We start from the raw sequence: 25,463 nt of genomic DNA, 5'->3' as shown, positions 1-25,463 counted from the left end.
CTTCTCGCCCAGTGTAGGGTGCATTTCACCTGCACATGTGTCTCAATAGAGCTTTACTAGGGTTTTATTTTATATGTATGTATGTGTGTGTATGTGTTTATATATATATATACACGTGCATATGTATATATGTGGAAGTGTTCAAGGCCAGGTTGGACAGGGCTTGGAGTAACCTGCTCTAGTGGAAGATGTCCCTTCCTACAACATAACTGGAATACAGCAGTGAGGTTTTTAAGATGTCCTGCCTCTTTGCATACTGGAAAGAAGGTTTTCTATTAAACCTTAGGGAAATTACTGGCCTTATTAACTAGCATAGAAGAAATGAACCACAGCAGGGTTACTCGAGAGACTTGGGCCCTCTCTTTTGAGACAGCATTGTTTCTTTAAATGAGAGAAATAATTTAAGCAAACAAATGAACAAGGAATTTCTGGAAATTAAAGTACAGTACAAATGGGATGATGTGCTCATCCTCTCTTTAATAGAAGCAGTGTAGTGAACAATTGCATGGTCAACCTCAGAAATCTATCCATGGTAACTAGTCACAGGAGAGGAAAATAGACAGCCTGCCATCAACTTGGTATTAAAGTTCTATTTTCCATTTTTTCCACGGCTGTGGGCCAGTCGGGGACTTTCCATGAGCAATCAGCACGGCAGAAATCCCCTTCTGCTTTGTAGAAGCCACCACTGCTGGGCAATGAAAGGTCTGATGCTGGTTTTGGCTTTGGTGGATTTTGATCCCAGTTTCCAGTGGGATCAGGCTGGGGCAGACCCTTCGTGCTGAACACATCCCCCTGGACCAGGGCTAAGGATGGCCGATGCCCCCTTGTCCCTTCCACCCCATGGCTGCGGCTTGCTTGTGATGTGGTCTGGCGGAGGAACCTCACTTTTGGTGTCGTCAGCTCTTCAATGTGCTGGATGTTAAATCCCTGCCTGTGCCTGGGATCTGTGCAAGCCCAGCATGATCCTTGTGGCTCTGGATGAGTCCTGCAGGAGCCTGAAGGAAGGACAGAAAGACCCTGCCAGGATGGAGTTCACCCAAAAATAAATAAACCAGAAATACTGGGCCTTCGGGCTTGATCGTCTGTTCCTCAAAAGACGTTTTTGGAAGGGATCATTGTGCTTTTGTTTTTCCATTAGGCAGCTGAGGAGAGAGCATTGTTTTCCTCCTGTCATCTGTTCCCCTTTTAGGGGAAGAAGAAGGAGGACTTGGCCACCCTGAGCCGAGCATCTCGGGGGACCTCCCAAAACAAAGGGCTGTGTGGAGAAAAGTGCCGTCATCCTGTCCCCGTCATCCCCTTCCCTCCCTTCACCCTGTGTTCGGCACGGCCGTGCCTGCCTGGGGCTGGCGTGCCGCACGCCATCGCCAGCCGTCAGGGAGCACGACGGGTATTCCTAGGCTTCCTCCATGGAAAACCGGCAAACTTCTCTTATCTCCATGTTTATCACTTCCCATACACTTGGCAAGGGAACCCTGGAGTTTGTCTGCTGCCAGGAAGGTGTGTTAGCATGTGTGTCCACGCGTGATGGGTTGGAGAAAGCAGTACTCCTGAGAGCATCATTTAGGTGTTCCTGGATGTGGACCGAAGCTTTATGGGCACATCCATCCTCCTGTAGTTTGTATTCTGTGTGCTGCAGGCATCCATTCCTGATCTGCAGAGAATGCCTGTGGGTTGGAGAGCATCTCCCCAGCCACGCTTAGTGTGACCCTTGTGTTACCTCCCCATATAGGAGTACAGGGCCGGCACATGGAGCTGGGATGGGGTTTTTCTTTACTTACAGGCTGTATAGGTTTTCTTACAAAAGACTGGACTAAGACCAACCTGTCTTGTTTTGCCCAGGCTCCACGGCTGACCCTGCTGAGAGCCCCTGAGACACTGAACTCTATGGGAGCGGAGACCACTTGACTGCACTCAGCACCTTTCAGGATCAGGACCTAGGTAATCATTGTACTTCTCTGCCTGGATGACAGGTGAAATTCGATGTTCTGGGCTATGCAGACCATCACAAATGACATTCCTAGTTATCCATCTCATGAATCCATGGAATTTTTTTCCTCCTGAGGTTGTCACTCTGTTGATCAGTGGCTTGACACTATGATAATAATCACTATTCCCTCAAAAATAAATCAGTATGTCTCCTTTGCTTCCAGAGGGGGAACCATAGAATGGTTTGGGTTGGATGGCACCTTCAAAGGTCATTTAATTCAACCCCTCTGTCGTGGGCAGGGACACCTTCCAGTAGACCAGGTTGCTCCAAGCCTGGACCAGAAATGTTTCCAGAGATGTGGCATCTACCACCTCTTTGGGCAACCTGAATTGCTGCATCCCTCTTCTGGCAATGGTCACCAGCTCTTCTGCTTAGGAAGTTCTCCTGAAGGTAACTTGCGGAAAGCTGTAAAAACAAACAATCAAAAATGGTTTTCGCTCCCATCAGAATCAATCAAAGGCTTTAGAATAACAGTACTTGTTGGCACGGGTGCTTGTTCAGGTCAGACTTTTAAGAAGGGCTCAAAACCCACAGCTGCAGGAGCCTGCTTTTTAAAACAAATCTATCAACTGTTTTCTGCAGAAAAATAAACTGTGAAAATCTGTTTTACCTGGGTTCACAGCAGCTGCATTCTCTCCTCATAACCTGGCCTCACTGTTGTGCCTTTGAGAAACTTTAAATCTTTGCTCCAAGGTGGATTGATGGAAATCAAAGAGCCCAGGGCCAAGCAGTGCCCTGCTGTGCATCCTTGTGGAAACGCAGGGTTAGCATGGTGCCTTGCCCAGCTGGGCATGGGCAGGATTTGACCCAGGATTTGTTCTTCCAGGCCAGCAAGGCCAGCTCAAACTCAGAGCATGAGCTTGAGAAGTGAGGGTCTGCAGGGGTGAGGTTTAAGAGGAATACGAAGGAAGCCAGCAGGATGCTGTGGATGTTACTCTGAAACACTAAGGATGAAGGATTTCCTGTAGAGTTGGCTTCCTGAGTGAGATGATACTCCTTACAAACTTCTCCATGCTGATAAAAGTATCAGTGTTGTGATTTTAACCCCATTTGTTGGATTTCCCTCCCAATAAATTAGTTAATAAAATCCAGCTTCCCGCTGTTTTCGGCAGAGCTTAAAGCCCAGCTCTCAAAATCAGGGTGGCATGAAGGCAGATTGTGTGTTGCTGGCCGCTCTCCCTGAGCATCCTCTCTCCGTGCAGGAACAGAGAGCTATTCTCCATCCCTCGCAGCTCTGTACGGTGACATTTTCAGGACCCGGGCCTGAGGACTTTGACTGGGTTGTTTCCTGTTTTGACAATCTCCATTTCAAGGACTCTATACACAGCATTGTGCAGGGAATTAAAAAAAATAAAGAAAACAACCCATATCCTCCTCTCTTGAATATTGCGGTGGGCGGTGGGGAGCTCAGCTCATGTTTCCAGTGGGGAGGGAAAAGACACGGATGGTGAAACAGGCTTAGAAAGTCAAAGAGAGGAAAATGAAGAACAAGAAAGAAGAAATATGTTCATCATCAGGGCTGTGGGGCAGTATTTTTTCCCCATCCACTCTGAATTTGTGGGGATGGGGTGCTTTCTCATACGCGCTGTGTTTAAACTGCTGCTGTCAAAGCTTGGAGGGTAACTAAAACAAAGATGTCACAGGTCAGATGGATGTTTTCCGATTGACCGGAGATCCATGTAAATCCTGGGGAAGGAAATAACCCACCGAACATCTGCCAGCCCTGTGCCTGCATTCCCCACCACAGTGCTGGCTGCTGGTGGCAGGTCCCTCTAGGCATCTAGTTGCCCCAGCATCCCGAAATGCTCTGCAGGCAGCATCCCTTCCTCAATAAAACTTAGTGCAAATTCAACAGCACCAGATCCAAATTTGATCTAGGTTAGTGATTAGAAGGATCAAGAGGCTGCTTCAGGTGAGCATGGTAGGAGAGAAAACATCTGCCTATTGGGGAGCCTGGGCTGGAGGCTCACTGTAAGCCCCTGCAACACTTCTGCAGATGAAGGCTGATCTTTGCTGCTGTAAGTTCAGAGCATTTGGACAGGCAAAGCTCCCTGGGCACATTAAAGCGTCGTGTCTCTGCCACTGCTTCACGCCGTCCCTTGCAAAGTCCTCCCGAGGTTTCGGTGTGGCCGGTTGCTCTCCGATGTGTTGTAACCTGAAAATAAGGGTAGGTAAAGGCAGAATGTTCTGGGAGCGATGCCAAGCCAAAGGTACTGAATTATTAAGAGATCCGTATCTGGATAATGGATTTATGCTGTTTAACAACTTTTAAGAGAAAATACGGTGTTTGCAGTATCAGATTGGGATCATCCTAGGAAACAGAACTCTCCTTTTTATGTTGTATTGCTTTTATTATTATTATTTTAATAATAATAATAATATTTCCCCAGCGAAGACATATATGAGAATATTATTTGCGTAGGAACTGGAAATGAACCTGGAATGATCGGCGTATTTTTTAAAGGCCCTTTACAAGTCACTCGGCGTTGGAAAAGGTACAACTATCCATCAGAGCAAGGCTTGGGGATAAAATAATTAGAAATCACACAACCATAACAAAGGAAGATTAGTGCTAAAATTAGAAGCCATAAAGTTCTTTTTAGATTAGGCTGGAATCCGGGCAAGCTGTTTTATTGTGTGGTGCTACTTTAAAAAATGTGAGGTGAGGGGTGTGAATTGCCTGCATTTGGTCGTGTTGCAATGGAAATGCTACTGTTGATGTTAGGTGGGATGATCTGGGATGATTTTCAGGGAAATCCTTAGGGAATGGAAGTACAATCCACTGTGAAAGATGACAAGCTGCTAAAGGAGCTGGGTTCAGTGCTGGGCTCTTCTTCCCACCCCCCATGACAAGGTTGGTTGTTTTACTCCTAGTTTTGTTTCAGGGTTGTAGTGGCCAAATGCCCATGTTGCATCCAGGAACAGCGGTGGGATGGGCAGGTACAGAATGGTCTGTGTCTGAAGACAGCATGGTGTGAGTCAGAGCTGCTGTGGTCCTGGGACCTGAGCTGTCTCTCTGGGGACAGATAGCAATGTCAGATGGGGCATAGCCCACACAGCTTCATCCCTTCATACATCTGCTGGAGCTCCTTTTGTGTGAACAGGAGTGAACCTTCAGTCAGAGGTGGGCCACAGAAATGATCAGGGGACAGGCTGAGACCTGGGCTGGTTCAGTCTGGAGAAGAGAAGGCTCCTTAAGGGGAGACCTTAGAGCAGCTCCAGTGCCTAAAGGGGCTCCAGGAAACCTGGAGAGGGGCTTTGGACAGGGGCCTGGAGGGACAGGACAAGGGGAATGGCTTTAACCTGCCAGAGGGGAGACTGAGATGAGCTCTGAGGCAGAAGTTCTTCCCTGTGAGGGTGCTGAGGCGCTGGCACAGACTTTTCCCAGAGAAGCTGTGGCTGCCCCATCCCTGGCAGTGTTCAAGGCCAGGTTGGACACAGGGGCTTGGAGCAACCTGCTCTAGTGGAAAGTGTCCCTGCGTGTGGCAGGAGCTTGGAACTGGAGGAGATTTAAGGTTCCTTCCAACCCAAACCATTCCATGATTCTGTGATCTGTCCTGGAGGCTATATTATGTCTGCAAAGTGTGTAACACAGTGGGATGCATCTTTATTCTCAGCTGGCATTGGCTTATAGAGGTTCATGTCCCTCTCGTGCTGGTCTTCAACCCCTTACACCATTAGTTTCCAAGTGACCTCCTTAGATAAAGGCCTGTGCCAGTTAAGCTTATTTTAGGGTGTCTTGTGTTTTGGGGACAGGAATATATCTGTTTTGCTTGGTTCACGTGGCAGGGATGGGGCATGGCTGGGGATTTGCTTCTCCCTGTGTAGACGTGCTGGGAGCTCCATAGTGGGTTGGGATGTGAGGATCTGCCACCATGCTGGGCAGCAGATGGTTTTGGGGAAAAGGAGGAGCCAAAGTTATGTCATGTCCCATTTGGTTTGTGAGGACTCGTGGTGTGACAGGAGTAGGACAGAGGGGGGGACAAGGAGGAATGACATGGGGCAACTTCAGTCTGAGAAGTGGCTGAGCAGACTAAGCCCTTTGGTCTGGAGGAGAAGGAGCTGAGGAGGTATCTAAGTGGGGTATATAAGCCCTGTGTGATGTGGAGGTGGATAGGGAAGAGTTATTTGTTGTGTCTGGCAGCTAGAGAAAAACCATGAAATGGTTGGGCAGAGGCCTTAAACAGGAGGACGTGCTCTTTTATAAAACTTGTAATTAAACTGTGGACCTCCTTGCCACAGGATGTTGTGGATGCCAAAAGTATAAATGGCTTCAAAATCCAACTAGGGAAATCTGTGGACAAAAGGTCCATCAAAGGCTGTTAGCGCAGTCCTGCAGGTACAGCCACCAGATTGGGAAGCATCTGGGCTGCTTGATGGGCATCAGGAGCATATACCTGGAGACGTACTCCGTGTGTGCCCCTGTGTGTACACCCCTTGTTCACTCTGAGCTGGGATCTGGGGCTGCAAGACGCGCTTGCTCTGGTGTTGAACTTGCCCTGTGTTGAACCCGATTCATGCTGGTGTAGGACAAGGAAAGCTGTATCTGCTGCCCCTTTCTCCTGGGCTTCCTATAGCAAATGCACTTCCATACCTGAAGACTGGACATTGCCAAAGGGGCCAGGAAGTATCATGGAGTGTAATATTGACATATATTGGATATATTGATATATTGACATATTGACAAGCCTTCCCCAGCAGGTCAGCTCACTCCAGCATGCTTGGCCAAAGCAGGAGCACAGGTCCAGATGGGTTAAGATCTTCCAGTGAAAATGTCCTACCACCAAATTCTTCCAAAGTCCAAGTGAGCATCCCAAGAGGGTACAGGGTAGGAAAGAACTGGTATGCTCCGTATGCTCAAGGAACAGTGTCTTGACACTAATAGGCTTTCTGATAGTGGGGAAGGCATAACACGAGTGAGAGGCTGGAGGCACATGAGGGGTTTTCACCATGAATGTGGCCAAGTAAAGGTCCTGTCACCCATAGAAAGGTGACTTCTTCAGTGCTGATGCCTTGAAATGGGGAGTGGGGGATTTCTGGGAGACAAACCTGATCGTTGTGGGATGTGCTGCCAAAATATGGACATGACTGTGCAAAGCCCTTCACCCGGTCCCACCAGAGGTACCAAATGAAGGCATTTGTGTGTTCCCTCCTGGCCAGGAAGCACCAACCCCACTGCGACCACCCACAGCATCTTGTCGGCACGTGTGTTTCCCAGTGCCTGCGGTGGGAAAGTGGAGTCCAGCGGGCTGCCTGCTCCCTGCCGTGCCTCCAGCTCCGTGAAAGTGGGACAACTCTTCACCAACTCTTTGTAGCCCAAGAACAGAGCCTTGGAAAAGTCCGGCAGCGGGAACTTTACTAATTCCAGCTAATGACTCCGAAATACTGACTGAGGGGAACAATTGGGCATCATCAAAAGGCGCAGACAAAAGAAATGCACTGTATTGTAATAGCAAACGGAGCTGAATTTGGCCTGATGGAGCACCTTTCATATTCAGAGTGTTTCAAAGCCTTTGCAGAGTAATGAGCTGCATGCTGACAGCAGGGCTGGTGGAGCAGGCTTTATGTGCCCAACAATAGCTGGCACAGCTGGTGGAGGAGGACCTGCTCTGGTGGGAGAGGGGATGGTGGCCGGGATGCTGGGGTTATCCTGCGCTTTCCTGTTTTCCCAGTGCTGTTAGATCTCCAGCTATCATGTGGATGGGCAGTGAAGCAAATCAGGCAAGACCTGTTGGCCTTTCGATGCTTTAAGGGGGCTTATAAGAAAGATCAGGCAGACTTTCAGTAGGGCCTGTTATAATAGGACAATGTGATGGTTTTAAACTAAAAGAGGAGACATTCAGACTAGGTAGAAGGAAGAAATGTTGTACCATGAGGGTGCTGAGGCGCTGGCACAGAGTGCCCAGAGAAGCTGTGGCTGCCCCATCCCTGGCAGTGTTCAAGGCCAGGTTGGACACAGGGGCTTGGAGCAACCTGCTCTAGTGGAAGGTGTCCCTGCCCTTTCCCACTCAAACCATTCTATGTGATTCTATGATTCTGTGTCTGGTCCTGCCTGTGGATTCACCTGGTGCTATGGACCAGGTCCTTCACACATAGGCCTGCACTCTTGATGGGCTCAGTTTCTCTGCCCCTCTTTTATCTTTGAGGAAGCAAAGGTTGAGAAACATGTTGTGACTCACATGACAATCCCTTCGCACAGCTGGGAATAGACCTTGGCCTCCCAGGTCCTCTAATCTTGTGGTCTCCACGACAGTTTCATGAATGCCCACATACGACTTCAGCTCTTTAATTTTAGCTTAGCCAGAATAGCACTGGCACAGCTGCGTGAACAGATCTCTTAGTCCCCACACCACTTCTGTGGCAGGGATGTTTCTTGCCCCTTGCGAGGAGAGGAAAAGGTTAATTGCTTTTTTTTTGCCTTTTTTCTTTTTTCTTTCCTTTTTTTTTCTTCTTTTTTTGAAAAGAGGAAATAAATGTCCCCACCCCACCCAAAGGGGACTACACAAATCTGTCATCCTGCTGCGGGTGGACACAGGCAGCTGGGATGCATTAAGGAAGTAGCCCTTGGGAGGGAAGGGGCTAGGGGCATGGGTGGGGGGCCTTGGCTCCCTGCCTGGAGCTGCAGGCAGGGATGGGGATGCTGAACCAGGCTGTATATCCAGAGCTGTAATGCTGTCTGCAAAGCCATGGGCGCTGGTGGTGAGTTAATCGTACCCAGGGTTGGAATAAAATATCTGCAGGAAAGCTTGGTTTGGGGTTAGAAAATGAGCTCAGGATGAGCTTCCTAATGAGGAAGGATATCTCAGACCTTGTCCCATGGGATGTGTGTCCTTCACTACAGCAGGTCCCTGCTAACCAATGTAACATGACTTCAGCAGCCTCCTGCTTTTCCTGGAGGACTGTGCTGGGTCGGCATTAGGTTCATTGCATCACCCCCATCCCAGCAGAGAATCATAGAATCATCAAATAGATTGGGTTAAAAGGCAACTTAAAGCTCATCCAGTTCCAACCCCTTGCTACAGGCAGGGACACCTTCCACTAGAGCAGGTTGCTCCAAGCCCCTGTGTTCAACCTGGCCTTGAACACTGCCAGGGATGGGGCAGCCACAGCTTCTCTGGGAAAAGTCTGTGCCAGCGCCTCAGCACCCTCACAGGGAAGAGCTTCTGCCTCAGAGCTCATCTCAATCTCCCCTCTGGCAGGTTAAAGCCATTCCCCTTGTCCTGTCCCTCCAGGCCCTTGTCCAAAGCCCCTCTTCAGGTTTCCTGTAGCCTCTTTAGGCACTGGAGCTGCTCTAAGGTGTCCCCTTAAGGAGCCTTCTCTTCCCCAGTAAGGAGGATGGTAAGCGGACCAAGGGAAGCCTGCATTCTCCTCCCTCCTCCATCTGTGTTTCCGTGCTGCCTGCGCTCCAACAGGGCTGGGCTGATGTCATGGCAAGACTTCCTCTCGCAGGCAGCGCTCTCGCGTGCTGTCATCCCGCAGCGGGGATTTGATGGTGTGCAGATGACTTTGCTGTTTCCCTTCCCGTCTGCCTCGCGCTGATGCTGGCCAGTGCTGCTCTTCCAGCAAGGGTGTCTAAAGGGATGATTGAGTGGCAGCAGTAGCAGACGCAGGTTCTTCATGATGACCCAGCCTCGAGTGGTTATTTTGGTACCACTTCTGAGTTAATGCTCCAAGAAGTATATAAATACCCAATATTTTATGTTTCCTTGGGAGCAGATCGGAATAAAAATAAAATCTCAAATGGTGGAGCCATCAGGTCAAAGTATAGTAGCAGGGTTATGTCATGAAACAACTCAAAGCAACTTTCTAGCTTCTTAGTTGTTGAGCTTCAAGGCATCTAAATTCAAAGCTATCATGCATATGTCACACAGGTTGTGCTGTTTGTACAGAGCCTACCCAAATCTTTCTAGCCACTTCTAAATCAGCAGTGGCTTGTGTGAGTAACCTGTACTCATCTTTTGAGCATAGGAGGAGGACAGTCAACTCCAGAGGTGCAGGGGATGCTGTGGTCAGCGGAGGATCAGGGCTGAAGGTGGAGGTGATGTTGGTCCTGTGGTGTGTTTGAGGTGGATTGACATTCTCGTGCTCTTAGCCACATGGATGCTTTGCCCATGGCTCTTGTTTTAGCTAAATGGTGTGGTACAGACAGGAGGAAAGACCTTAGGAAGGCAAGAAATATATAATCTCAAACCAGCATTGCTTGGTCTAGGAGAGCATCGGTGGAGCCTCACTGGTGTTTTCCAGTGGAGGGGCATACCTGCTGAGCCTGGACATTCCCGTAGGGGCTGTGGGAAGATGTGGTGTGTGATAACGAGGCATAGCTCTGGGGTGGACAGGAGTCTCAGTGCCCTCCCTGGCATGGCTCTGGGTCAAGGAGGTCATCTGGATTTCACGTCATAGGTTTCCTTTCCTCCTGTCTGGGATTCACCGTGTGCTTGAGCTTTTAATAGCACTTCATTCTCCCTCCCTGCATCCCATGCCCCTTTCCCAGACATATTCATTTAAGTGGCTTTAATTAACTTACATTTTCCTGTGCGTGACAGCTCCTTGAGGTTTTGGTAGCTGTTTTCTGTCCTTCCACAGTTGTCACTGACATGTAGCACTTTCTCTGCAGACCGGCCTTCAAGCCTACCATGGTTTTTCCCCTGCTCTGTGGAATTATTTTAACATACTGGAAGGAAATGGTTTCCATGTGAGCTTTGTTACACACACTCAATTGATTATTAGGTGTGATTTTCCTGATGCCTGCTGTATCTATGAGGATTTGGAGCGAGGAAGCTGGAGGGGAGTAGGATGATGGTTTAGGTCAAATAGATTTATCTTCACGAGTGACAAGACTGATAACTCTGGAGTGGCCTGGCTACAGGTGTTATCATTTGGGTGTCTCCTCAAGAGTGAAGGTTAATGTCTTGCCACTACTGATCCATCACGGTGTTATCTGCAGGATTTATAGGTCTTCTCGTGCCTTTCCAGCAACAGCGGGTTCACTTTTCCAGAGCTCAGAGCTATGTACCAGCAGCAGTAGTGGTCACATCAGCAAGCCCTTGCTCTCTTGGGTTTGTTTGGTTTTAAACCCAATATTAGGAATAATCTGCATGTTATTGCATAGTTTTGCACTTTCCCAGTGGAGAAAGGTGGGATGAATGGGGGCAAACCCACTGTTTGAGTCTTCTCCCAAGAGAAGGCATCAGACAGATGAAGGCAAAACAAGCCCTGATCCTGCCTTCATAAGGATAACACTGAGAAATGTGAGCATGAGGATGGCAGGGAGCAAGAGGGGCTCAGATCATAGAGTAAAATCTCTTAAACAAAAAAAGGGGGGCAATAAATCCACTAAATTAAAATAAAAAGGCAACTAACATGAGTGACAATTGTACAGTATCAGATAACTCCGCATCCTGAATTCCAGTGGGATAGGAAATATGAAGCAAAAATCACTCAGGTGCTTCACGATAGCGATAAGGAAAGCAATTCCCATTTACTGGTAGAAATAAAATAAGAGGTCCTGATAAACCCTCCATGACTAGACTGGATTAGGGCTCTGGCTGTGAAAATTCATTATGGGCATGCAAAAGAATGCATATCTCGTCGAGCTAAACTGACTACAAACACCATTTATCTAGAGAAGAGCCGATTTACTCAGAATAAATAGATTTCTTTCAAAGGGAAGAGGGGCGGAATCTGTCAGAAAACTGTATCCCTGCCTTGTCATTTATTATGCAAATCAGTCTCCCACCTTTCTAAACCATGAAGGATGAGTTTATGTTGGAAGAGCGATCTTAAGCTGTTCCAGCGACTCCGGGGACAGGCTGGGGTCCCTTGCACACAGTGCCAGGCTTCTGGTGGCGAGAAGAGACAGTCCTCATCAACGAGGGTAATGCAGTTTGGTCAGATGTTTTCAGAGTTCCCATAAACAAACTCATTGCTTCGCATTATTTTGCATTATTCTATTTTATTTTATTTTATTTTAATTTATTTTAATGGTATTTTTTATTTATTTACCAGTTCTCCATGGGTATGACTTTGTATGTGGGTGATGTGCAGAAGGGAGCCCGTGGCATATTCTGCTCTGTCCTTGTCTTCAGCTCTCTTAGGTATCAGCACCATTAAAGCTGCATCGCTCTACCTACCTGGGTAGGGCTCAGTGGAATGGGATGATTTTGAGCTTCAGTCTGTGGTTCTCTCTGAGGAGGTTGTAGGTGACTGCAGAAGCACTTAGCGTGCTTCAGGGACCAAAACATGATATAACACCTTATGTTCTAGTAATTAAGTATATCAAAGTGCTAATTTTAGAAATATAATTGAGCTGGTAGGAGCCATGAATAGTGGGTAAAACCTTGATGGTCCCTTTGGTGGAGAGAGTGTTGAGCCAGTGTTCAATGCATGAAAAAACCACCACGAAACAAACAGAAAAAGGTCTCTAGAAGGTTTTTCCTGACAAGGAGGTTTCTGGCCCTGTGTTTTGAAAAGGCTCCTGAGGAATCGTGTGGTCCCAATTCAGTACGTTTGAGCAGAAGCACCAGAGGTGGAAGCCTGTCCCCACAAACCCAAGCTCGTGTCTTCTGAGCACGATCTGGGACAAGTGGGTCTCCTCTCTTATGGCAACATGAAAAGTCGGGAGGATGCTCGGAGTGTAGAGGGATCCAGGTGGGTCATTGTACGTGTTCGTAAGCATGTTGTAGGATACACAGAGAACTTGTGTCTCCTGCATTCAAAGGACTTCCCTAAATGCTCGATCCCAAATTGTTCAGGTACCTTCTCCATCACAGCTGGTAGAGGTGTTTGCACTGACTTCTGGTGCCAGTGATCTTAGGAGACCACGTTGGTAGATGGCTTCTGATGGGAAGAGAGGGACAGGACCTTTGATAAGCCCGAGGGACCAATCACCCAATGTCTGCTGTGGCTGAGGGTAAGGCAACGCAGGTTCCTAATGGACATTAGGCATTGCTTGGAATTAGATGATCTTAAGGTCCTTTCCAACCCTAACCATTCTATGATTCTATGATTGTTTAGGGGCATTTTACACTTGTGTTTTGCCCTCAACATTTCTGCAGCTGGGCTGACCAGGCTCATGCAGTGCTGTGGAGTGATTCTGCTAATGGGATGTGACCTGATGGCTTTGCATGCTTTAAGTAAATTAAACACAGCTGCTAGGAAAATCCAGTAACCTTAAGAGCACCATGGCTCCGTTGTCTGCATTGTAATTACAGCAGCACCCGCCTGGAAGTTCTACTTTCTGGTTTATTTTTAAATAACTTCTGAGCTACCCTTTGATCAACTGCTTCATCCCCGGGTCCTGCCTGTCCTCTTACTTGTTATGGGTTTAACCCTTGCTTCCTCTTCAAGCATCCATCTCATTGCAGTTTAAGTCGGTCGCAAATGGAAGCAGCTGATTGCGAAAATGACACTTCTTCCTGAATATATCCTGTAATTTTGAGCTGGGAGTGAATCTGGGGGGAATCTTAAGCCGGGGTTTGTGGGGGGTGTGTGTACTGCAGGCATTCACAGTGGTGTTTTAAGGCTGCTAGGGAAGTGCATCTTGAAATATGCAGCTTTTCCTTTTGCTTGAACAGAAATCCTTTGTACCCCTTCAGGCTGTCTGTTACAGTGACAACATTTTAATCACAAGCAAAAGGAGTTAGTTTTATGTAGGAAGCAAAACTAGGAGCCTAATTAATTTTCATTCATCAGCCCATGAGTACAACCCATGCTGCAAGAGTGAACGATCATCTCCAGCAAGGGCGTAGCTGCGTGATCCTTCCCTGTGTTAAAAACTCATGATACCTTCCCTGTAGGATATTCATGGGTTTAAATTGCTGGAGGTAACCCAGGCTCAGGGAAATGACTTGGACTTTTGCATCAGAGTCTGCAAAATGGCTCAAAAAACAGCTGAATTTTAAGCATGTCCTAGTGCAAAGAGGGGAGTTTGGATCACCGTCATGGGATGCTGGTCCCACCTCAAGGGCAGGATGTTTGGAGCACCAGAGCAACAGCTACCCGACTGCACTCAAGGTCATATATGTGGTTATAGAATCACAGAATGGTTTGGATTGAAGAGAGCTTTAAGCTCATCTAGCCCAAGCCCCCTACAGTGACCAGGGACATCTTCAACTAGACCACGTTGCTCCAAGCCCCATCCAACCTGGCCTTGGTGATGCCCTGGTCTGCCCTTCCATCCACTGTCTGCAGCGTGTCATTGTGTATCTGTATCGAAGAGCAAAGTGGGTGCCTATGCATCTGATCTGGGCGAGAGCACTGAGTGTGGTTGTAAAATTTATGAGATTCTGTGTTTTATGGTAAATTTCAAATTGACTTTGCAATCAGGGGACGTTAGAGTTTGTAAAGGAAAGTCGGTGTGATGTGCTGCAGAACACAGGGTGGTAATTTTCCCTCTCATGTTGATGCTATCAACAGTAAAGAATGAAGCAGCTGCTTCTCAGAGGATTGTTTTTTTAATGCATTCAATTTGTGTAGATTATAGACTACTATTTATTATGTAGGGTTTTTCCCCCTTTCCTGGCTTTCCCTCTCCCTCCATTACTAGAATAATGCAGGACCATTTTATCTACCACTTTTCATCTGTAGATTTCAAAGCCCTTTCCAACCACGGCCAACATCATTGTTTCCATTTTCACACAGGAAAGGGAAAATCGAGGGTTGGAGATGGGAAAGGATGTCAGCCTTAGATGCTGCCAGGCCACTCCTTCTCCTGACCATGATCCATGTGCTCATTTTGTGCCAGGTTTGGAGGGGTGAACTGTCTCAGGGCATTTTTGTCTGGAAGACACAGTCCCTGGAAGCCCTGATCCAGCAAAGAGAACCCTGTGTCACTGCTCTGTCCGCATGCCACCATCAGGATCCTATGAGCCAAAGCAGCTTTTATCCAAATGCAAAAACGAGTTGCCATTAAAAACAGCAATAATCATCACAAATATGCACCTAAGCAATGAAACATCCACATGTGGCGTGATAGAAGTGCCTTTTGAAAGCACATTTGCCAGGTGGGATTTTCTACGGGGAGGTAGGTGGCTTGGTTCCATCAACCTCAGTGGGTTTCTCACTGCCCTCTTTGAGGCAACTCAGGCTTTCAGCAAGGCTCAGGCTCTGAAGTGGCTCTGTTAATTGACAGAAATGGGATTTTCAGCTGAGCAGAATATTTTCTGGTGAAGCGGGATCCATCTGTCCGCATTTACTTACCTGGATGCTAGCCCTGCCTTCACCATCATTGTAGAGCAGTAAACATAATATCACTGCTGTGGTTTCTCTTCTCCTAAGGCTGGTATCTTGCTGAGATCAGCTGGATCTTGCTGTAGTTTGTCTCCTTTACGGATGGACTCTAGCTAACTAGCCCAGTCTGGCTAGGTAGGCTGCAGGTACAGCAGGAGCCTGTGACTTTTGGTGTTTCATTCCCACCACACATTTCAGTATCTTGACATAAAACTGAATGGCTGGAAGAAGAATCGTCCCCAAAAGGCAGCGTGGCATGGTGTTTGCACACCCAGTGTTGTGGGCTCTGGAGTTCCGCCACAGCCAGGCTCTGTGAGTGCCCTGCATGTCCTGATGCACCATGGTCAGACATCTTCTTATCTACCTCCACATCCAGAAGGGATGGGGACACCCTGGTCTGCCCGAGTGGTGTGTGCTACTAAAGGAAGCTGTAGTTTTGTGTTTTAGATGGAAAAGGGGCCTGTCTATCATTTCATCACTACCAGGACACCTTAGAAGCTCAGGTTGGGATGGGAAGGCATCACGTCATAGTTTCCTCCTTATGTTCGCTGAAGCCAGTGTTCACCCTCATTTCTGTCTGACAGTGGGCAGTGTTTGCCTGCAGCTCCATATTTTGTTTGCCATTATTAAGCCTGCTGGAAAATGGTTCTGGCACTTTCCTGATTCACTGATGTGTCTGAAGAGGTCAGAGATTCTTGAGATCATATGAAGGAAATGGGCAGAGTCCTCTGGAGGATCCTGGGGTCACCCAGGCGTGAGGGGAGATGTGAGATGAGCTCACATAAGGCTGGTTTGTTAAAGCTGAATCACAGCAAATGTGGTTTATGATGTTTGGTTTTCAGATATGCTGAGAAGATGAAAAACAAGCTGATTGCAAAAGTCCTGGGCATTTTAAAGTAATATTTGATGGGGATTTATTGAAGATGCTGTAATACAGCCTGTAGCAGCATCTGCTTCCCAGATTAACAGAGGGCTTGCAAACAGCACTTTGGAAGCAACCTCCAAGATTATTTGAAAACTAGAGAGCAAATTCCATTTGCTGAATGATTCATGACATGATTTTGCATATTAGTTGTTCCTTCTCCTTTCTGTGTCAGATTTATTCACTTCACTGATACTTTATGCAGGAGGCACATGAACACTGGAACCATCCTGGAAGTGTTTGTGTGCCAGGGCTGTTGCCACTCATCACAGCAGGGACCTGAGGGTGCAGAGATGGAGGGCATCCTCATCTAATGCAAATGGGTTTCATTTTGGAGCTGTTGAAACTTGGACCAGGAGCTGGAGGTGGGCTGCAGTGGAAGATAAAAATGTGAACTCAGTGCCTGATCTTTTGTTATAGTCGGTGGATGTTTGGTCAGTGGAATCTGGATGGTGTTTCACACCCTGAAATAGATACTGATGTTTGAGTAACTAAATGGGTCTCTAGACAGCCCAAATCATGCCCATGGGCTGCAAGAAAAATTGGGACAGCCACCACACATGTAGGTCGTGATTCAGCTGTTAGACATAAATGACTAGTTTTACCCTAAGATGTATTGCTTAGTCTCCAGCTGTTAATCAAGAGGGATGCGGGTCCAGGGTCATACCTGGCAAAGCCATGCACAGGTCTTGCATAGCTTAGGGAGTCTAATGTGCCAGTGGGAACCTGTGTTTAGGCAACTAAACCCGGGATTTGCATGGGGGCACCCAACCGAGATGCCTTAATCTGGAGTCGAGTCCTGTCCAGCATGCCAGGGACTGGTGCAGATTCATCAGGCTGTCCCAAGGATCACCACATGGCATGGACCCAGGGGTGGGCATGCCCATGGTCCGAGCTGCTGGCTCTCAGACCAGGGCCACACTGAGCTTCGTGTGAGCTGAATTCAGGCTGCAAGACGGTCAGGGCTAGAGCATGGATGGACTTCTTGGGGAATGGTCCTTTGAGAGTATGTGAGGGCTTGTTCTGTTGAGGGTAGGGCTTTACCCAGTGTAGACACCTTGGAGAAAGGCTCTTCCTTCATGTGGGGTGGATCTCAAGAGCAGAACAAGCATGTCCATCACCAGGCTGCTTGGGAATCGTGAGCTCTGCAGCTCACCCCAGCCAGGGGATGGAGAGGTCAGTGTGCTATAGAGAGGCAGACGCTCCCCTTCTAGAGTCACATTGCAAGAGGAAAAGACCCACAAGTGAGCTGATGTGGCATCTTAGTGATGTATTCAAGGAGGGTAATTAGAAACCTTAACGTCATATCCAGGAGGGTGTGTTTGGTTCATCCAGAAACCACCTCAAGGACCTCAAGGACCTTGTGGCTGAGGGGAAAGCCACAGGCAAGCCGGGTTGCTTTGCAGCTTTTCATCCCTCATGTGCTTTGGGGATGGGAGAATGAAGCCTGGGCTGCTCTCAGCAATGTCCATCCTATTTTGGAAAGTGCTACAAGGGCACCAGGACATCTTCTCCATCTCCCTCTTAGCTGGCTCAGAGGGTGGACCATGAGTGCGGTTGTTCATGGGCACTGTTCTTCAGACTTCTCTTCGTGGCAATGGGTTAAGGGAACTGTAATTCAGGTTCAGCCTTTGCTTAGCCCGGAATCTCCCATTTACATCCTCATCCCATGAGGATTCTCCTGAGCCTCAGACAGTGATTTTGTTGCAAGCTGTTACGTCCCTACATTCCTTGTGCCATGGGGGGAAGCCGCCATGCAGGACTCTGCCTATAGTGAGAAGGAGACAACTTTGAGGAGAAGTTAAAGCTGAAGCCCAGCATGACTCAAGGGAAGCGTGGTCCCGGTTCCTGCCCTATAGTGGGGGGAGGTCATGCATTGACCTTTGCAGCTCTGATGAGCTCTGGCACGGAGCCGGATTTTTGCAGCCTTCCCTGGGGGTTTTGTCCCAAAACGAAGGCGAGGGCGCTCACCCATGTGGGCACGTTGGCTGCAGCCTGCGTGAGGCTCTGTGCCCCCTTACTGATCACTTGTGGCTGTGGAGCAGCAAACGAGCCATTAGTCCTTGGCGGAGGCGGTTATTCATCAGCTAATGATCCGAACTGGGGCTGGGGCGCAGGAAGGAGGCCACGCTGAAGAGCACAAGGTCAGAGCAGCTGGATGCTCTTGAAAGCAGACGGACTCATTAGCTGCAGAGAAGTCCCCTTGTTGGGACTGATCACGGCCCCGGAGCTTGGCTGCAGTGACCGGGCTGTCTGCAGGCACCGTGTGCTCTACCTGTGCTCCATGCATGTTCTTGTACTGATGGTCACAGAAGCACGAAATGGAAAAATAGAGGCCATCACAAAAGTCATCGTTTGTGGGTTTTCACCCTTCCTTGAGCATGCACACGTAGCAATTATCTTATCGTTCGATAAAATGGGTATGGTAGTCAGAGCCCCTTGGGTCCTTGATCCCAGGACGCTCATCCATGTGTCAATATGACTTGGAAAGTGTTGTTGGCACTTTCCCATGAGAGAGGATCCCATAAAGGCTGGCGCAACATTGGTGCCTCCATCTAAAAGCAGGGAGAGGGTTCCCAGTTGCTTGCCTGTGTCATGGGTGGTGGAAATGAGTGCTGATGGACCCTGCCCCAGTAAGCCCTGCTAAGGGCTGCCTGGAGAAGGAACGGAGGAGATGCCGTGGTGATTGATTCCATCAGGAATTGTTTGGGACCAAGGAAGAGTAGGTAGCATCTCCATTTCCAGCTGATCCATGATAACAAGCATCTCCTTGCCTTCTTTTCAACCTTCTCATGTAAAACTTGCTGATTGCAGCATGTTGGCTCTGCCCATGTCAAATACAGCAAATTCAGTACTGCACGCAATAAATGGCTAGGTCCTCACTTTGAGTGGCTCTAGTTGACTGCTCACCACTAAGCCTTGGTAGGGACGTCCCTTTTCCCCTGCAATTTCCACTAGTTTGTGGCACTCCTTGACACTGGCCATAACTCAGGTACTGACCCATGTTTAAGGACAAGTGTGAGCTGATGTTGCTGATTTGGGGAAAATACCCCAGATCATGAGCTCATTGCTTATTTTGCACACAAATACAGCTTCTCTATTTGACTGCTGAACCACAGGGGCCATTTCCAGCTATGCATTCCCATAGCATGTGTGCCCAGCTGCCCTGGTCTTGTAACAACCATGGTAGTCTTCCTCTCTGTCCTTATCCAGGAGGAGACATGGGCCACCACCCTGAGCTGTACTAGGTGGGGCTCTGGACCCTGTTAATATGATGGTGGCAGTCTCATACCTTGAGGTTGTGCTGAAGGAGAGCCGGGTCCCCCAGAGCTCATGCTTTTCTTCTTCATCAGCTCTCTTCATCACCTGCCAGTCTCCAGCCCAGCTGCTGGCCACTTATCCCTCATCAGCCAACCCATAGCCTGCGTTAGCAGCCATCAGTTTCCTTATCTCCTCTGGTACATGATGGTGACAGTCCTGCTTACCTAACACCTAACACCTTCTGCATGGAGGTATCAGCTCCCTGTTTGGAAAAGCCAGCCTGCTGTCTCCATCATTTGCAAGTGCAAAGTGATGAGCAGGAGCTTCTGTAGAGCTTAGTTTTTCCCAAGCTAAGAGGGGTAGAGCTGGGAGGATTCTGGTCAGATGCTTTCCCCCTCTGTACCCCATCACTTGCAGGATGTGGGTTTGTTGCAGGTACCACTGAGCTACTGCTGATAACCAAGTGTAGGAAGACTTGGGAAGCTGATAATCCCAAAGGGACCAAGGTGTAACATTTAGCTGGTGGGGAGTGGGATGGGTGAAGCAGCCAAAGCTGCTTTGATGGGATCTGTTTCTGGACTGTTCACATCCCAGCTGTCGCAGGAGATGTGATACAGCAGGAGGAGGGGAGATTTAGGTTAGATATAAGGAAGAAGCTCTTCCCTGTGAGGGTGCTGAGGCGCTGGCACAGACTTTTCCCAGAGAAGCTGTGGCTGCCCCATCCCTGGCAGTGTTCAAGGCCAGGTTGGACACAGGGGCTTGGAGCAACCTGCTCTAGTGGAAGGTGTCCCTGCCCGTGGCAGGGGTTGGAACTGGATGAGCTTTAAGCTCCCTTCCAACACAAACCAGTCTGGGATTCTGTGATGGGTTGGGTTTACGCCTCCATGGCACAGTGTTGCTTGGTGATTTTGTGATGCAGGTGTAAGGGAAGGATGATGAGAAACAGCTGAACTGACCTTGAAAACATGGGTGGTCAGAGAGCAGGAACAGGTTTGGTGGTTTCTCATCATCCCAACAGAAATGTTCTCTAGAGCCGGCCCTTCTTAACCAGAAGCTCGGTTCTGGATCTGATGAAGGTTTTTGTTTTGTTCTTTTTTAATCTTTTTCTCTCTGTTGTTCCTTAGGAAATGGTCAGAGGAGCAAAGGGAGCATCGCCGGAGATTTGAAACAAAACCAAGGGTACTGGTAAGTACACATTCGGGTGAGCTGAGCTGGTGGCTCTGTGGGGAGAGCTGGTGGCTCCTTGCAAACAGGTTATGCATTGAGGAGCACAAAGTGGCTATCCTGGTATCTTCCTGGGGTCCTGGGGGTCTGATCCTACCCTTGTTCCTGGGGAGTCCTGCAGGAGAGGGAGTCGTTTGTTGTGTTGATGGATCAGCACAAGTCAGTTTTACCACCACCATGACTCTCTGCTATTGTAAATGACTGAACCTTTAATTGCTCTTTCTGTAAATGCGAGGAAGATGCTCTCATCAGTACGTGTGCTCTCGGTGCTGCAGTGCTGGAGAGAGCAGGCAGCAGATACGCTGGCAGCTGCAGGGGAGTGCGCTGAGCAACAATATTTGTTAATGCTTGGAGTGCTTTTGGCTTTTGTTGTGCTTGGCCCCATTGCAAGACCCAGTCACAGGGCTGTGATTTGGGTGACATTTCAAGGTCCTCTCCAGACCTCTTTTCTGCAGCTGTGGCTTGGGTGTTTGCCGAGGGGTCCTGAATAGGAAGAAAGGAGCATCCTTTTTTTATCGTCTAAGCTGGTTCAGGTATGCCAGAGCCAGATCCTGCTGAACCATGTTATCTTGCATGCACCAGGTGAGAGGCCAGTCTTTATACACCGTCTTCTCATGAGTGCCTGCCTGGCTTGCACTGGCCAAACCCTTGTCAGAGCCATGCTGTGAGCCCTTACGGGTCCTCATCCATCAGGTACTGAATCCCCACCTCTGTGGGGTGCACCCCACACTGCACAGGCGTTATGGATGCAGAGGAGCACCTTGGGGCTGGGTTATCATAGAATCATGGAATGCTAGAATGGTTTGTGTTGGAAGGGACCTTGAAACTCGCCCAGTTCCAACCCCCTGCCACGGGCAGGGACACCTTCCACTAGAGCAGGTTGCTCCAAGCCCCTGTGTCCAACCTGGCCTTGAACACTGCCAGGGATGGGGCAGCCACAGCTTCTCTGGGCACTCTGTGCCAGCACCTCAGCACCCCCATTGTAAAACATTTCTTCCTTATCTCTGTTCTTGGGCCTATTCTGTAGCCTGGACTATGTGGATGTGCAGGAGTGGTGCTGGGTGGATCATGGGAAGATGCGGATTTTAAGACTCACCCCAGCTCCTTATAGTATAGGTATGACCTTAGATGAAGGGAGAAGGTGACACAGGCAGAGGTGAGAACAGGCTTCAGGAAGGGCTTTTCTTCAGACATTTCATAGAATACCATGTTGGAAGAGACCTCAAAGGTCATCTGGTCCAACCTTCCTGGGCACAGCATGACTTAGACTAGATGTCTCAGCACTCTATCCAGCCGAATCTTAAGTGTCCACCGTTGGGCATCCACCACTTCCCTGGCGAGATTATTCCAATGGCTGGTTGTTCTCAGTGTGAAAGGCTTTCCTCTTGTGTCCAGTCGGAATCTCCCCAGCAGTACCTTGTGCCCATCACCCCTTGTCTTTTCCATGTTTTTCTGCATGTAAAAAGGGAGTCTCTGTCTTCTTCATAGCCACCCTTTACATTTAACAACATAGAGGCCCTTTATGGTCAGTGGGAATGGTTTTATCCCATGTTACATGTGATCTAGTTCGGGCATCCAGCCTAGGATGAGCTAGAAGCCTGTCCCTCTCCTTTGGCTGCCAGACCCAACCAGGTGAGGGGATGTTGTGTCTGCAGTGTCACCGCTTGGCATGGAGGGCAGGGAGGGTGCTGAGATGCTGCTTATTGCCCCTACCAGCAGAAGAGCCTGAGAATCTCTTCTCAGGCTTTGTTTCCAGCGATGCTTTGTTTCCAGAGATCATCAGTGACTTCAAAACAGGTACTAATCAGGACCCTGAGCCCAGACCAAACTCCTGTCTGGCTCCTGCACCTCCTGCTGTTTCCCTGCGGCCTTTCTGCAGTCAGCCAGAAAATAAACTCAGCCTATCCTTCCAGGAGCAGCAACCCCCTCACCTGTAAAGGCTGGAAGGCCACCAGCCTGTGCTTCCCCTCCATGCACCCCAGCCCATGGCAGAGACAGCGATAACTGCAGGGACCAGTGTATATCTGATGCGTTATAACGCTGCCTTCCCTGATTTACACCAGCAGGAGTTTGGTCCCTTGAGCTCCTACAATCCTGGAGTGATTCAGCTTATTAAACATCAGTTTGCACTGTCCTTAGCATTAAATAATTGGCTCCTCAGCATATTTGAGTTGGAGGGTATGTGATAATCCTGTGAACTATCCATCAGGCTCCATTATCATCTCTGCACTTCTGTGCTGGCTGCCTCATGTCAACTCTGCCTGGGGTTTACAAATAGATTTAGTTCTTCCTGCAGTTCTGCTTCTTTCTTCTGTCTCTGCTTCTCTCAAAGGAGCAGTTTCAGGCTCCTTATAATTCGTGCAGATGCTCCCGTTGGCTGCGACAGCATCTTTCTGTTGACCTCTGAGTGATGGGTCCCATCCTCGTCCTGGCTCCACTTCTGCCAGAGACCCCAAGCAAAAAACCTCTCATATGCTACAAAGGAGCAGAATTGTTATCCCAGTTTGAAAGAATTTCCTTTTCCAACCTACAAACTGGCAAACCATCACACTGTTGGAGTTTCCTTACCAGCTCAGAGAGTTTGTAGGACACACAATAATGACCTGACAACTCCCCCCCAGCAAACCAGCACTGCACCTCTCACGCATAGGACAAAACCTATGTCTTTCTGGATGGTGTTTTAACAAGGATGCTTAAGAGGGCTCCTAAAAAGCCTCGTAACTAGGTGGGTAGTGTGAGAGCTGAGATTTTCTCATAGTATTTTTGGTATCTGGTGCTGCCATTGCCATACCAGTGATGGGAGAGATGCTCAGCATCTCTGGAAATCAGGCCCATCCTTGCTTTGCTGAGCCTGCAGCATCCTGGAGGAGGCTGATGGGATGGGAGATCATATCCCTGTGGATCAGATTTCCTTTTAGAGCTATTCCTGCTGGAATCACACACACCAGAGCCAGGGGCTGCAGTCGCATGTGCCCCCCTCTTTACAGGCTCCAGAGCTGCTGCTGGGTGTTTTGCCAATGTCAGGACAAACATATCTAGGTTTTGTGCATGCAAAATTGACTTCTTCTTTTTTGTATAATTTAAGAAATGGTCTTTCTGGTGAAATGTTGGTGTTATCAAGATTCTGGTGCATGTTTTAGGCTGGCAGGCTGGGATTGCCTATACTAGGATGTAGCACTGGGCTGGGCAAGGGGAGTCATAAGAAAAGGACCCGTATCTCTTACAAACATCTCCTTGTATAGTCTGAACGCTCCTTTTCTGACCTGTCCAAGAGGCATCTTTTGCTCCCAGGGTATAAGACACACAAGGCAAATTCAAGCAGCTTCAACCTGTTTAGGAGCTCTTTAGCCTTTACATTGAATTTTACCCCTGCATTTCAAGATCACCCCTTAAATAATCTTTCCAAGTTCTAACCTGTCAAGAGGAGATTGATAAGAGGAGATTAATATCCTAAACTAGTAGCCTGGTACTTTTGTAAAAACATGTCAGTGCGGTTGTCTAAAGGGCAACAATTTTGTACCAAAACATGTTTGCTTTTGCAAGGATGAGTTCCACGTTACGTCCTTGGCCTAGGTCCTGTATGTCATGGTGCAGGACCCACCTCTAAAGTAGCGAGCTTGCAGTATGAAAATAAAAAAGAAATGGAATTATTATGGAACAAGAACTATTAATTCTGGTTAAAACATGGGGGAGACCAATGCTGCATGGTGTAAAGTGATGCATCAAAGTCCACGTACCTTCAGCAGAGGCAGAGACCTGGTTACCTGAGACATTTGCCGTGTCTTACAGGCTACAGATTTTACTTCTTCAGAAGATGTGACAGCGCTGCCGTGTAACCGTAAGGCAAAGCCCTTGCTGATTTCTGTGCCTGTGCCCTAATGTCGTTACTTTCCCTCTTTTGCAGATCCACATAATGACATTCATGGTCACACACGCACGCAAAAATACTTTATATAAAGAAAACGAATCTGGCTTCAACCGGCTCTCGCCTCCTGCTGCTGTTACCTCCAGACCCCGGCTCGCTCAGGGTGATGTGAAAAGGGGAGTTAATGTAGCAGGGTCATTTCTCACTGCTGAATTGGTCAGCCATCTACGGAGCCAATTTCTGCAGCTTTTCAGTGGTGTGGCAGACCCCTGGGTAATGTTTGCCTGAATAGAGCCCTAAGTGTTTAAGCTATATTGCTGGCAATGGCTGTTTTATCCTATGCATCTGAGATTTCAACTCATCAGACATGAAGCAGGTCAAGACTCTCATGCCATTGTGTGAATTATAGCGAACAGAACAGAATATGCTTGATAAAAGTGAGGACTTAAAAGAAATTCTTCTTTAGCCCTGCAACTTTCAAGTTCTACAATGCATCAAAGACCCCTCATATAGACTTTGAAAGAGGTGAAAGGCATTACCTAATATTTGGAGGAAATGAATAATAAAGCATCCCAAGTGCCCGGAAACTAATTTAGGAGTGCACGTTGCACTCCATTGCCTCCGCTGGATTCGCTCTCCGGAAGAGTTGCTAACAAAAGATTTCAAAAAAATAAAAATAAGAATTACATTCGGAGACCAACTTTTCTGCCTTGAAATGCCCCCTTTTTTGTAATGCTTCCTGGTAAGAGTTACTTATGAAAAGATAAAATGCAGCCCGTGCTGCAAACACCAGGTCTCAAATGAAGCTCAAGTGCCCATAAGGTTTCCCACTATTCCTCTCACCACCACAGCCTTTTATTCCTTCGTATTGAAAGCGTTGCTTGAAGGATGCGGAGACGCTACCTGCTCGTGGAGTTTAGTGGTGTCTTAGGGAAAAAAATCAACCTATTTGTGTGGCCTTTGCTTTTGTTCCAGCA

General features: G+C 48.2%; 1 protein-coding gene across 1 annotated transcript in view; it reads left to right on the top strand.

The window, feature by feature from the left end:
• Window positions 1-1,877: 1,877 nt before the first annotated feature.
• ZBTB7C (zinc finger and BTB domain containing 7C) overlaps window positions 1,878-25,463 on the top strand; it is a 92,568-nt gene continuing 68,982 nt past the window's right edge. Inside the window, exons 1-2 of the mRNA XM_030470898.1 lie at window positions 1,878-1,938; window positions 20,522-20,582. The gene's annotated coding sequence lies outside the window, so the exon portion shown is untranslated. The remainder of the gene's footprint in view (window positions 1,939-20,521; window positions 20,583-25,463) is intronic.

This window comes from Strigops habroptila, chromosome Z, assembly GCF_004027225.2.
Source record: "Strigops habroptila isolate Jane chromosome Z, bStrHab1.2.pri, whole genome shotgun sequence".
NCBI classification, from domain to species: domain Eukaryota; kingdom Metazoa; phylum Chordata; class Aves; order Psittaciformes; family Psittacidae; genus Strigops; species Strigops habroptila.
This window is presented reverse-complemented; position numbering and strand designations above follow the sequence as displayed.